The sequence below is a fragment of the Antechinus flavipes genome, chromosome 1 (assembly GCF_016432865.1).
Source record: "Antechinus flavipes isolate AdamAnt ecotype Samford, QLD, Australia chromosome 1, AdamAnt_v2, whole genome shotgun sequence".
Lineage (NCBI taxonomy): Eukaryota > Metazoa > Chordata > Mammalia > Dasyuromorphia > Dasyuridae > Antechinus > Antechinus flavipes.
In genome coordinates, this window is record NC_067398.1 from 490,860,994 (window position 1) to 490,875,121 (window position 14,128).

A 14,128-nucleotide genomic window follows, 5' to 3' on the forward strand; every position below is an offset into this window, starting at 1 on the left:
TCTCAGCATCTGTGATAATATATGTAAACTGATATTCTTGCAATTTTCCTATGTCAGCTTTTTGGGGAGAGAGGAGGAGATGGTAAGGAACAAGAAAAAGTTGAATCCAGATTGAACTGCATCATGTAAAACGCCCATCATATAGATGGGTACTCAATAAATGGTTGTTGATTGATGGTAGATTGATTGGCTTGTCCAAAGTACTTGTGTTAATAGCAGAGTCGAAAAGGCTACCTCAGATAAACTGACCACTTGGCCTGAATTAAATTCCTATTATTTGAATCTGTTAAAGTCAAGGTGACAATATTGTATCAAATCTTACAACCACTCGGTGTTTTTATTCCCACACCACAAAATGAATTCAATCATTTTTTTTCCTCCCACCCCTTTCAAGTATATATGCCTGGGGAATATTGAAAGATGAAAAATATCAGCTCCAAAGAAACTTTTACAGAATAACAATATAGGAATAAATGCCATCTATTATTGTTTTCATTACCATTTAAGACCCAGATTTGCTGCCTGATTTCCTTCTGAGGTGAATCATAAATGATGAATAAAAGTTTAGGAAAATATCAAAGGAGAAAGATGACAAGTGAAAATATCTGCTTCTGGACACTGAACCCTCATGGGACACTGATAGCTCTTTGGGGGTCAAGATTGACAGATACACATCTATGCCATTTAAAACTATAAAGGATCTTTACCACCTTCCCAGAGGCCAGCCACAGTCATGTCACAATTTTATATCATGATCATTTTACAGATGACAAAACTGTGACTTGGGTACAGGGGAAAAGACAAATAATAAAGCAGTAACAGAGTCCAAGAGAATCCAAAGTTCTCTAGCCCCAGGCTCCCTGAACTTCCCATTCTTTTTTTTTCCCTTTCAATATTACAGGGCACTGCTCCTTCAGTTTATACTTAAGTCTCTCTAAACTTTCCTCTCTGTTTATTTGAGGGAAACACCGTAGGTTTGATTGATAGAGCAATTTGCATCTCAAGGCATCACTCGATAAATACAGTGAAATGAGAGGCTACTCTCTCACAAGCCACTTTCTCCCCTTGGGCTGACTTTAGAAACTCATTGATGTCACTTCCTTCCTCAGTCAGCAAGTGAATTTTCTTTAATTCTCAAGACCAGCTGTCCATGCTGTCAACAGAAAGTTATTAAAATTCCTTTAAAGTGAATAAAAATAGCCTAAAAGCAAATGTACTTGGAAACAGGAAAGAATCAGTATGCAAAGTCCACAAACCTTTGAGCAATATAGTGTTGATCCAACCAGAGATTTCAAGAGTTGTCTATAGAAGATGCTGGGAAAATAATTAGAAGATGTTAAGCCACATAGTCCTTCATCTTTTATTAGCAAAGCTTGATGCAGTTAAAAATTGGCCCTTAAGTTTCATTTCTTTTTTTTTTCCAAGATGATTTCAATAAACATTGGAATGGCTTATGTCTTCCCTAAATGGAGTTTCCTTTTTCTTCTTGAAGCTATAGAAAACATTTACATCTCTCTAAAAGGAAGACATTCCACAAGCAGGGGTGGGGAGGGGGGAGATTTATCCTATGAGGTATTCGTATAAAATAGCCTAAAGACAAAAATTGCTTTTTAATTTTTTTCTTATAGGAAGATTAACATTCTAATAGATAAGAAAGAAGATATTTTTCTTACATTTATATATTCTAATGGTCTGCCTAGTTCCTTCCTCTTCTATCATTCCCTTCCCAACTTTTATACTTCAGATCACTTAAACATCACTGTGTTTACCCCAGATTTTAGGATTTACACTGTCCAGTGGCAAGGGTACAAGAAGAAACCTTAAGTCAGTTCTTCACTGACTGAGCATTAAGACAGTTTAGAACTTGCTTCTCTAATCTTTATAAGGCAATTGTGCAATATCTGTATTCCTGTTACACTTTCATGTGATTATGTTCCAAGATTCCTAGTCATAGGAATTTAACATCCTGTGACCAGGTTCCTGATAACTGAATTGTGTCCCTCTCACATCAACAACCTGTCTGACTGGCCTTTCAGTTCAACCATGAATTATTGAGGAGCTACTTTATTGCCTAATTCCATGCTAAACACTAAGAGTGGAGAGAGTTTATCAAAAAGTTATCAATGACCTGGTTCTTGCCATTTGCAGCTTATCATGTTTTGGAAGAGTTTAAGTTTATGTACAACTCCACTTGTTAGGCAATTCCTTATACAAGTTTATCCCACCAAATATTGAGAACCAGGTTCCATGAAAGTACAGCATTAGATAAATCAATGATACTGGAAACAGTTAACTTCATAGGGATGGTTTAATAAATTGAAAATACATTCCTGAATGGCCAACATTTAGACTCTAAAAACTAGATGTAGTAACTGGAGACAATCTTATTTTTACTAGAAATTTAGCATATCTTTAGAATCAGGAAATGGATTAAAATCTTGGCTGTTTTAGTCATAGGATCTTAGAATTACAATGAAAAAAGAAATGGCCACAAAGGCATTCAAGGCCAACTTTCTCATTTTACAGATGAGGAAAGTAAGATCCACATCAATTAAGCATCTTATATAGCATCCCATAGGTAGTGAGGGATAGTTCTCTAACTCCAAATTCAATTCATTGTCCCCCATATTGTCTCTCCAATCTATTAAATTTGTAAAATCTGACAAGTTATTTAACCCCTCTGGGCCAGGTTTCCTCATCTTAAAGATGAGATTTTTCTATATTATCTATCATGTAATTCTAAATCCAACTCTAAATTCATGATCCTATGATCACCCCTCATAAAGCCTTCCTTGGAACTTCATCTTCCTTCTATCCTCACCTCAGAGACCTAAGGGTAGCTCAGCTGGGAGGATGAGAGAGACAAACTTGCCATTCAGTGTCTGTGACACCTCCTTGGGTAGAAGAAAGGAAGCTTAGGTAATGTCTATGCTTGGTCCTAGTTGCCTTTTCCTATCTCCTTTATCCCTTGCCTCAGCTCTGCATTCAGATCTGTGCTAAAAAAAAGGATTCTCCATTTCTCCATTAGCAGTAGTTATGAGGCTAGAAGGTGCAATCAGATAAAGAAAGGGGTACAAAAAAGATAGCAACTTACCTGAAGCTCTCTGAGGGAGAGACAGAAGGAAACAAGTGCCAGGAAAGCCAAACTACCTCCTCTATTACCATCCCTCCTCAGATCCTGATGGGTCCTGAGCCCAGGACCTTGAGCCAAAAGGTCTTGGGAATGGCAATGCCCCCTAAACCATTGGAACAGCTTCCATTCCAGTTTCCAAAGCCATTTGCGAGATAATCAACTATTATACAGTTTCTACCTAGCAACTGTTTGTGTGCATGCTAAAGCCCCTGCTACCTCAGTGGTCACAACCACTGGAATCCCCTGCAAAGAAATGTCTTGCCACCAAATTCCTTAGCACTGCCAAATGGTTCAGCAGCAGAAACTGTTTGATTTCATAATAGTAGATATTAGAAGATGCTTTACCATCTGCACCACAAGGACCATAGGCCCCTGTTTTCTAAGTTGAAACTGAAGCTCTTCAGGTGCTTTCTCTCCCATTAGAATGTGAGCTTCTGGAAAGTAAGTTCTTTTATATTTCTATTAGTATTTAGTACAGTACTTACCATATAGTAAGTTTTTTAATACAGGCTTTTTTATTCAGTTATTTAATCATCCACTCATTTATCCATTGAATGATCCATGGGTCCTCTCTGCCAAGTTTTTAGATTAGGTGGAATCTAAATAATAAAATAATTAATAAAATTATAGAATTTTAATAAATTAATAAAATAATAGAATGAGTACCTTTTATTGAGAATGTCATTAGAAAGGCAGCTAAGTGGTACAGTGGATAGAGCACCAACCCTGAAGTCAGGAGGACCTGAGTTCAAATCTGATCTCAGACACTTTGCACTTCTAGCTGTGTGACCCTGGGCAAGTCACTTACCCCAATTGCCTCAGAGAAAAAATAGAGAGAGAGAATGCCATTAGAGTGGGATTTTGCATAATTTAAGGTAGAATTTTATTTTAAATTTGACAATAAGTCGTGTAGTGTTGAAATGTTTGCCTGTGTTGCTGAGACCTGCTTCCCTATAACTTCCATCCATAGTTTTCAGCTCTTCTCAGGTACCAGTCATAATATTATCTCAACCATCTTCTCCATGACAGATCTTCAGAATTTGAAGACATCTATCATCTACTCTATATGTCTTCTCTTTTACAATCTAAACACTTCTACTTCATCCTATGGACTCTTGCTATAGCAGAGTTTTAAGCCCCTTTTTTGGAAGTTTTATTAAGAAATTATGGGAAAACAAAATTAACAAAGAAATATAAAAGCAGATGAGTTTATGAAGCACAAATTTCTATCCTAATTTAGGTAAGCCGATTGGGATGACTATTGCTTCTTCAAAAACTTTCTTTTCCTTTTCTCTCAACTTTATAGTCTCTTAATTTCAATAGTCAGAGGGAAGATTCTAAACCAAAGGGTTCAGACTCCTATATCAAGGTACATTTGGATTCATACTACTTCTAAATTCTGTCAGGATTCTCATCTTCTTCAAAAACTTGATTTCTAGTCTTATTTCCAGGACTCTTCTGACCCCAGACCACTCTGCATTCACTCAGTAGTCTTCCCTGACCTACATAGATTCTGTCTTAGGACAAAGTTCCAGGCTTTAGATAAACTATCCCTCTAACTCACATTTATTTACATAGGAGAGATGATTGGCAGGTCATGAACTCAATGACAAAATTAAGTTTTTCTCTATTTAATGGAGTCATACTCCTCCCTAGGCTTTCTTCAATGACTCATCATTCAAGTACCCTTAGGGGAGTGATCTTCCAGAAACCAATCACTGCAGCTTTATAATAAGACAATTACTTTATATGTACCATAAAAAGAGCAGACATAATCCCCACCAAGGGAAGAAAAATCATTGCCTCATTCCCTTTTCTCCCTCTTTCAATTCTGATCAATCACAAAATTGCAAATGAAGAATAGAATAGATCCTTAACACACACATGCATGGACACACACACATGCACATACACACAAAAATAGGGACCTTTGCAATAGGAGTTCTGGAAAGTCAAAAAATATAGAAGATAAACATAGGACAAAGGAATCAGGATAGGTTCCACAGAAAGACGAAATATTTAGGCCAACAAAATTGGAACTAGATGGAGCCACTGGAGAAAGTAATTCCTCTACTCAAATCCCCCCCAAAAAAGCATTTATCAAGTATCTGTTATATAAAAAGCCCTGATTATATACCATCATCATCATCATCATAGCTAGCCTTATATATGTATGCAACATTTTTAAGGATTACAATATTATTTGTTATTTCAATTTATCCTCAATACAATTCTAGGAAGTAAGGACCCCCTATTTCTGTAAACCCCCCATTTTACAGATATAGAAACTAAGACACAAAGATTAAGCAACTTGCCCAAAATCGTTAAGTTTTTAAGCCAGATTTTAACTCAAGGTTCCAAGTCTAGTATCTTATCTATTCATTGCCTGTCCTCAAGAAGCTTATAGCTTAGTAAAAAGATACAATTTTTTTAATAGTCTTCTACTAATGTTTTTATATTACAGCAAAATATTCAACATAATAATTTATTTAAAAATGAAAATTATTATCTCACAGATGTTCATAAAATGCCCTATTATGCATGTAAATAGACTGTGAAATTCTATCAGAAGTAAATAAAAAAAGAAAAGAAGCTGGTCAGGATGTCAGAATGAGGAATGTCAGATGGACATTACTTAAGAACTTTACTGGTACTTCTGATATTAGGAGAAATCAAGGAAGATTTCCAGGATTTCAGGTGAATTGAATTGGTGGTGAACTCGTGGGAAATTCATAGGTTCATCATTTTAGGCCTGGACTAGACCTTGCAGACGATCTAGTCTAATTGCTTTCCTCTTTCTGAGGAAACTCAGGTTTGCCTACAGTCATACGGGTTAGTAAGTATCAAAAGTTATTTGAACTCAAGTTTTCAGAGACTTTCAACTTTAGTAGGAGATGAACAAGATTCTAAAAGAATAGGCAGATATGAATGTTTGATGTTTATCACTGTAGGGAACAATGTAGAAAATCATCATGCAGTTGAGTATTGAATATTTGAGAAAAGAGAAAGAGAGGCCTTGAGGAACCTATCAGGACTTCCTTTAGTACATAAGCTGAGCTCTGAAAGAAACTAAGGCATTTAATTAATAAATAAGCATATATTAGATGCCCACTCTGTGTTTGGCTTTGAGAATACAAAGACAAAAATGAAAAAGTCCCTGTTTACAGTGAATTTATATTCTACTAGGGTCAAAAATGGGTACACAGAGAGACAAATACAAAATATTTTCTAGGTTTGTTGTTGAGTCGTTTTAGTCATATACAAAAAAACTCATTGGCAAAAATATTAAAGTAATTTGTCATTTCCTTCTCCAGCTCATTTTATACATGAGGAAACTAGAATAAATAGGGTTAAAAGACTTGTCTAAAGTCACTGCGTAGTAAGTGTAAGAGACCAGATTTGAAATCAGAAAGATGAGTCTTCCTGACTCCAGCCCCAATACTCTTATCTATTGCCCTAGCTACTCCCATCTACCAAGTAAAAATGAGGTAATTTCTAGGTAAGAAACTTAGTCTTAGGGGGAATCAAGAAAATTCCATTACAGAGAATGTTATATAAACTGAGCTTTGAAGGTAGCTAAAGGGAGGGTGTAATACTCTGCCCCTTTAAGGTTTGTTGATGAGTTCTTTGAAAAAAACTAACTTTGACAGACAGCTTTGAGAAGCTGTCTGGTTAGACAGTAACTGAGTTTTGAATGTGACAGGCTGTTATACACTGGAAAAATATCAGCATCAGACCTGTCATAAGAATTTGGAACAAATGTAATTTTTCTGATTATTGACAGATGAGAATCTGATTGCTAATCATAAACTAAGATAGAGCATTCACATATATAAACCCAAGTTTTAATTCAGAAAAAAAGGAAAAGAGACCAAAGTGAAAGGCCAGATTTTCAGAACTGCACTAGCTAAAGATGTAAATAATGAACACTACAGATGCTGTTAAAGATTAAGTCTAGCTAAACAAAGAATCAAAGATAAACCTCAATGGATCAGCCTGTTTGACTGAGACTTCATATACAGGATGGAGTTAGTCAAGTACCTCAGGGATCAACTCAGCTTAGCAGTAGGGATCAACTGAACTTACCTTGATAGCAGTAGCAGTTGGAGAATAACTACAGAAGCTTAAGAAAGTTTATGAAAAGTTCCTGAGACAGAAAGAACACCAAATTTACAGTCCCAAAGTTATGAGTGACTCTGACCACATGGGTTTTCCTCATTCATGTATCTCCTTAGCTGTTTGGGGTTTTTTTTTTTTGATTTGTTTGTTTTGCTTTGTTTTAGTATATTCTCATTCTCAGAAAGATGCTCTAAAATACAGTTGTTGGGAATTGAGTCAGATTTGACAATTGTTGAATAACCCCACGAATATCACATATTAAAGCAAATGTAATACTTGTAATATTATTTATTTTGCTTTATTGTTAAGCAAATAACTTTTTTAAGATCTGAAAATGGACAGTGGCAATGATGGAATGAATTCTGTTTGGAATATGCTGAATTTGAGATGTCTGTGTGATATCCAGTTCAAAATGTCCATTAAGTGATAGGAAATTGGAGCTTGAGAGATACACCACAGTTGGATATATAGATCAGAGGATCAGCTGAGTAGAGAAGATAATTAAATCCATTGGATATGATGAGATCATTAAGAAACATAATATAGAGAAAAAAGGAAAAGGCCAGGACACACATTGGTGTGTATTCACAATTAAGGGACAAGAAATAGATAATGATGTAGCAAAGGATAATGAGAAGAGTCAGATAAGTAAAAGAAGAACTAAGAGAGAGAAGAAATATGATGAAAATCCAGAGAGGAGAAAGTATCCAAGAGGAGTATTCTAAAGAGCAAAATATTCTAAAATGTGCTGAAGGAACTTTCGAAAGTCTTGCAAAGGGATGAGAGGAGGCGATAGAGTGTCAAATTTGGGGAATGTAAAGTCAATTGTCTAGATGGAACAAAGGGATTATTGTAAAATAATAATAATAATAATAATAATAAGCTTCCAAAGGTTGAGTGAAGCAATTTTTGAAGAATTTTAAGTACTAAAGTACAGGTATTTTATTTAATCCTAAGAACAATAAGGAACCACTGAATGTTCTTCAGCAGTGGAGTGACATAAGAAGCATTCTGTTTTAGAAAGGCTACTTTGACAGGGGTGTGGAAGATGGGATTTTTATACCATTCAGCTGGAGTTTTTTGTTGTTTGTTTCTTTTTTTCTTAACCAGCTAAGGATTTCTACTAATCATCTATTTAAATAGTAATGTTCAACCCTTCCTTCTGCTTCATGGATTAAAAAATGTGGAGAAAAATTCATCCAAAATAAATAAAAATGAGTATAATAATATTAGAAGGTAACCCACATATATCACACCCCACAAATATTATAAAATATTTTGAACATAAATAATAAGGGCATTTCTCTCCCTTGAACTCCAGAGAAAATCATCATTGTTCCCTCCTCTACATATAGATCAAATAACAGAATCTTCACTTAAACCTTCTTCTAACTTTCCCTCCCATAGATATAAATTATCCAGCATTCCTAAAGAAGAGGGTGTTTAAATAGCATCATCCCACCTGTTTTCATTCTTTAGACAGCACAGCTTAATTATCCATGAAGACTATTCATTTGTTATCCTTGTGGTAACCCAAAGAACCATATATTTTCAGATATTATTACCTCAGAGTGCCTCCATATTAGGGGAACTGGACATGTCCCAAAGGTCCCTTATACAAACATCATTATTGGCATTTATATAGCACTGAAAATTTGCAAAACATTTCTCCTATTCATTTACTTTAACTTTGTGGCTCAGGTCAAGCTTCCATTCTCAGCTAACCAAAAAAGCATGAATAATGTTGTTTCCAAGCACAGTAAAAGTGTGTCCAATTTCTCTGGTCAGGGCTTCTAAGAGTGAACAGGTCTGCTTCTAAAAGTGTCCAGGTCTTCATCACATAACTTTACACCCTGTCCAATCCTTCCCACCCCCACCCCTGGGCAAGTGGAAATGGGGCTCACTGTGTTTCATTGATGATTCTTGGAACATTTCATAAAGTTGAATTAAATTTCACACTGCTGGCTGTGATGAGGGCAGTGCCCTTGGTATTTTCTAAAAGTATGGGGTAAGTTCACTGCCACTGGTAACTGGAGACAGCATATTTTTACAAGCTTCCAGGTTAATATTTTCAAGGCTTATTGAAGTGCCTCTTCAAGAGTTATACCCACAACATACCAGTATTGATTAAAAACACAAAATTGCTCTCCTGGAGCAGATGAACAACCCATTGTGTTCATCACAACCCCGTGTCTTAATGGCTAAGAGAGGAAGGCAGAAAAATAGAATAGCATCCCCAGAGGAAAGTTTTAGTTTCTAATCTACAGTGGTGTTGAACCTCTTCAGTCCTGTATCTCAGAGCAGGGAGGTGTCTTTTTTTAGTAGTGATGTTCGTTCAACATCTGATTAATAATTACTGTCAATCATTATTTCAGAGGTTTACCTAACCTTATTGAATTGGAAATACAAATGATAGTAAACTCCAGGTTTTGACATCTTTTGTTCTTTACTACTTCACACATCTGATTTCAAGCACTTTAGGAATTAAATCATTAAAATGCCAATCTCCTACCATAGGCAGCTAGATGACCCATTGAAGTACTGGACCTGAAGTCAGGAAGACCTGAGTTCAAATGCAGCCTCAGATATATAGATATAGATATATATACATATACATATAGATAATCTCTGTAACCTTGAACAAACCATTTAACTTCTATTTGTCTGTTTCCTCACCTTAAATTAGAGATAATAAAGGCATATAATAAATTCCCAACTATTATTGTGATAATCAGGTAAGATATTTTAAAGTGCTTAGCACAGTCCCCAGCACATATTTGTTTCTATATAAAAGCTAGCTATTACTAGCTGTTGTTTTTCAAATGAAAAAGCTGAGACTATAAGAGATCATGACTCACCCAGGCATGCACAGCCAGTAGTAGGAGAGTCAAGTCACTCAAGCATCCTCTCTCCTTTCCCAACTATACTATGCTGAGAAATGAGCAAATTAATTCCAATAACTTTTGCTCTTAATACAACCTATGTTTTATTTTCATTTTGATTTGGCTCAAAGAGAGAATATGAGACATACTTGGTTTCACAGAGAAACTTGTCTCACCTTATAGGGAAGTAGGAGGGAAAGGGGGGGAAGAAAGAAGGGAAAACAGAAGTAGTAGGGGAAAGGTGTAAGAAAGGGGGAGGGGCTCAAAAGGGGAGGGCTGTTTGAGAGAGGTGATCAGAAGCAAAATACTGGGGAGAAGGGAAGGGGGAAAAGGAAAGAGAAAAGCATACCTTAGGGTAAATAAGATAAGAGGAAATATAGAATTAGCTATTTTAACTGTAAATGGGAATGGGATGAACTCTCCCATAAAGCAGAAGCAGACAGCAGACTGGATTAAAAGCCAGAATCCTACAATATGTTGCTTCAAGAAACACATTTAAAACAGAGTGATAGACACAGAGTGACGGTAAAGGCCTGGAGCAGAATCTATTATGCTTCAGATGAAGTTAAAAAAAAAAAAAAAAAAAAGCAGGGATAGCCATCCTGATCTCAGATCTCAGATCAAGTAAAAGATAAATCTAATTAAAAGAGAGAGATAAAGAAGGAAACTATATTTTACTAAAGGGTATCATAGATAGAAGCAATACTAAACATATATGCATCAAGTGGTATAGCATCCAAATTCCTAGAGGAAAAGTTAAGAGAAATGCAAGAAGAAATAGACAGTAAAACTATACTGGTGGGGGGTGTCAAACTTGCTCTCTCAGAACTAGATAATTCAAACCAAAAAATAAATAAGAAAGGAGTTAAGAAGGTAAACAGAATGTTAGAAAGTTATGTATGATAGGTTTTTGGAGAAAATTGAATGGAGACAGAAAAAAGTTTATTCTTTTCTCGGCAGTTCATGGGACCTATACAAAAATTGACCATGAATTAGGGCATAAAACCCTTAAAAATCAAATGCAGTAAGAAGAAATAGCAAATGCATTTTTTCAGATCATGATTGAATAAAAACTGCATGTAATAAAAAGCCAGGAGAAAATAGACCAAAAATTAATTGGAAATTAAATAATTTTATCCTAAAGAATGAACAGGTGAAACAACAAATCATACACAAAATCCATAACTTCACCCAAGAGAATGACAATAATGAGACAACATACCAAAATTTGTGGGATGCAGCCAAAGTGGTTATTAGGGAAAATTTTAAATCTCGGGGTGCTTACTTGCATAAAATAGAGAAAAAGAAGATCAGTGAATTGGGCTTACAACTAAAAAAGCTAGAAAAAGAACAAATTTAAAACCCTCAATTAAATACCAAATCTGAAATTCTGAAAATAAAAGGAGAGATTATTTTCCTTTTGATTTAAAAACTAATATATTACTGAAATCTTTAAAATGGTTTAAATTATCTATTTGTGAATTACCCACTAAGAGGATTTAATTCATCTTCTTCTAGCCACAAATGCAATTTTTAGCTACTATGAACTGTTCTCAAAGGACCTAGACAGCAGCTATTTAATACTATAAGTCAATATGTATTCAGACAAAGGAATCTGAATGAATTTCTGACTTCATCATATAAAATATTCCTAGGTAAAATTACCAAAAAAATGCTCCCCTGTTATTGTTATTCCCTCATATCCACATCATGACTGCATATGAAGTTTTGATTTGTCATTTTCTCTTCCAGTTTATTTTACATACAAAGAAACTGAGGCAAACAAAGTTGAGCAAATTACCCAGGGTGCCATAGCTATTAAGTTTCTGAGGCTAGATTTTAATTGAGGTACTATCTATTATTACCTAGTTGCCCTATCCACTTTAATCTTCATCCAACTTTCTATTCAATTTATTTACAATCACAACCAAAAAGACTTGTGCATTCCAGTCAGACCAATCTCCTCAAGGTACCATGGTTATTCCCAACTGCATCTTTTTTTTTCCATGTTATTTCTCAGTTTGGGCTTTCTTCATCTCTTTTTTTTCCCCTAAATCTCACCCCTTTAATTCTAGTCTCATCTTCTCAAATTCTTCCCCTAACTGCTCCAATCCCAAAAAAAATACCCTTCCAATTTTGTGTAAAATCTGGATTATGTCACTTAGCATTTGAAAATATGTACTGAGATTTAATAATACTGATGTTTTGGATTGGCTAGTTTCATTTCAACAATCAGATGTTTATATAAGCACCTTGATCACAGAAATCATGAATGATACCTTTCTATAATTCCCATATCTTCTAGAACACTCATAAATGCAGAGAAGGAACTCAACATCTTTGATTATTGGAATGAGTGAGTGAGTATAAAACATCAGAGATTAAATTCATAGTTTTTTTCTTTAGTAAAGGATATCAATGTAAAGTTTTTGAAAAACCAATTTAAGATCACTGCAAAATTCCACAATCACCTGGATACATCACTGTTTCTATTTTAACTTTTTTGTTATTTAAATATAGAGATAAGGACTGAACCTGCGATTTCATTGATTTAAGGCAGAGGTGTTAAATATGCCAAGAACACTCTCAAGTGTACCCTGAATCAGATTGAAATGTAATTAAAACTATTTTACAAAATAAATAAAAGTATAATAGAACATGGATGATGTGAATACTTGATTTTCCAAATCAATGTGTGATCTGCTGGGATCTTCAAATTTAGTGGCCCCATTTATTTTTGAATGTCACACCACTGGAACTCCTAGGTGAGGAAACTCCCTCTATCATTGCAAGTTGGCACCTTCTCTGCAATTTATAACCTTAAAGAATTGCTTAGAGGTTACGACTATTCCAGGATCAAATACAATTATGTGATATCAATGGTAAGACTTGAGTCCAGATTTTTCCATTCTAAAAGATAGGTATTTGATCCACTATGCCAGGTTTTTCTCAATATGTATATGTGTGTAAAATATATTGGCAAACTTTTATATACTACTTACTACATACCAGTCACTCAGCTAAGTTTTCTACAATTATTATCCCATTTGATAGTCCCAATAACACAGGGAGATAGGTGTTATTATTATCTCCATCTCATAGATGAGGAAAGTGAGGAAAACAGAGATTAAGTGATTTGGCCAGAGTCACACAGCTAGTAAATGTCTGATGTAGGATTTGAAGTCAATTATTTTTCACTCCAAGCCTGATACTGCACTTTATTCATTGTACCATTTAAATCCCAGACATACTTCTATTTACTGATTTATATTTGTGTAAGTAGTAAGTTTGATACATATAAAAAGATGTATGGGATATTGAGCCCTTTTTAATTCCTTTTTACCAAGGCTACTTTAAAATAAAATGAACCTTTAAGTAGGCTTTTGAGAGTCTTTAATGTCTTTTACTGTTTCACTGAATGTCATCTGGTCCAAAAGATTCACTGAGATTCAGTGGCTAAGTCTTTAAGCCTTGTACTTAATGCCTTCATCTTGGCAGTGACATGAACATTTCCCTATCACTTTTCCAACTCAAGAAGATGATAAACCATTATGATTATAGTTTCTTTCTCATTTTCTATCTTAAGGCCTATTTTTCAAGCTATTTATTTAATTCAACAAATCAGTTCAACCAACATTATTAAATAGTTATACAGTGGTCGGTGGTAGGAACTTCGGCAGAGATTAAGTTTAGATAATATCCATCTTCTGTCCTCATAGAGTTCCCAATCTAACAGATTTCATGACATCACTGCCATACCTTGGGCATTTTTTAGTATGTTTTGTATTTCCCAATTTGTAATTCCCTATGTTTAGTATTTCCCAATTACCTGTTATTATTGTCATGCAGATGACTAAGCCCTTTTGAGATTTCTCTTTGTTGCTTTTTCAAAAGATATGGTTCATTTTCTCATTATTATTTTGCTGGATTTTCATTTTATTTTGGCAGAGTTTAGTTGTGATTTAAATTCAGTTCTTCTTATATAGGACTTGCT

The 14,128-nt window shown here is 34.9% G+C and overlaps 1 protein-coding gene across 2 annotated transcripts in view; it reads left to right on the forward strand.

Moving 5' to 3' along the window:
• The window catches only part of CHST9 (carbohydrate sulfotransferase 9), a 285,604-nt gene that overhangs the window by 244,812 nt on the left and 26,664 nt on the right, over window positions 1-14,128 (forward strand). The gene's annotated exons all lie outside the window — the stretch shown is intronic.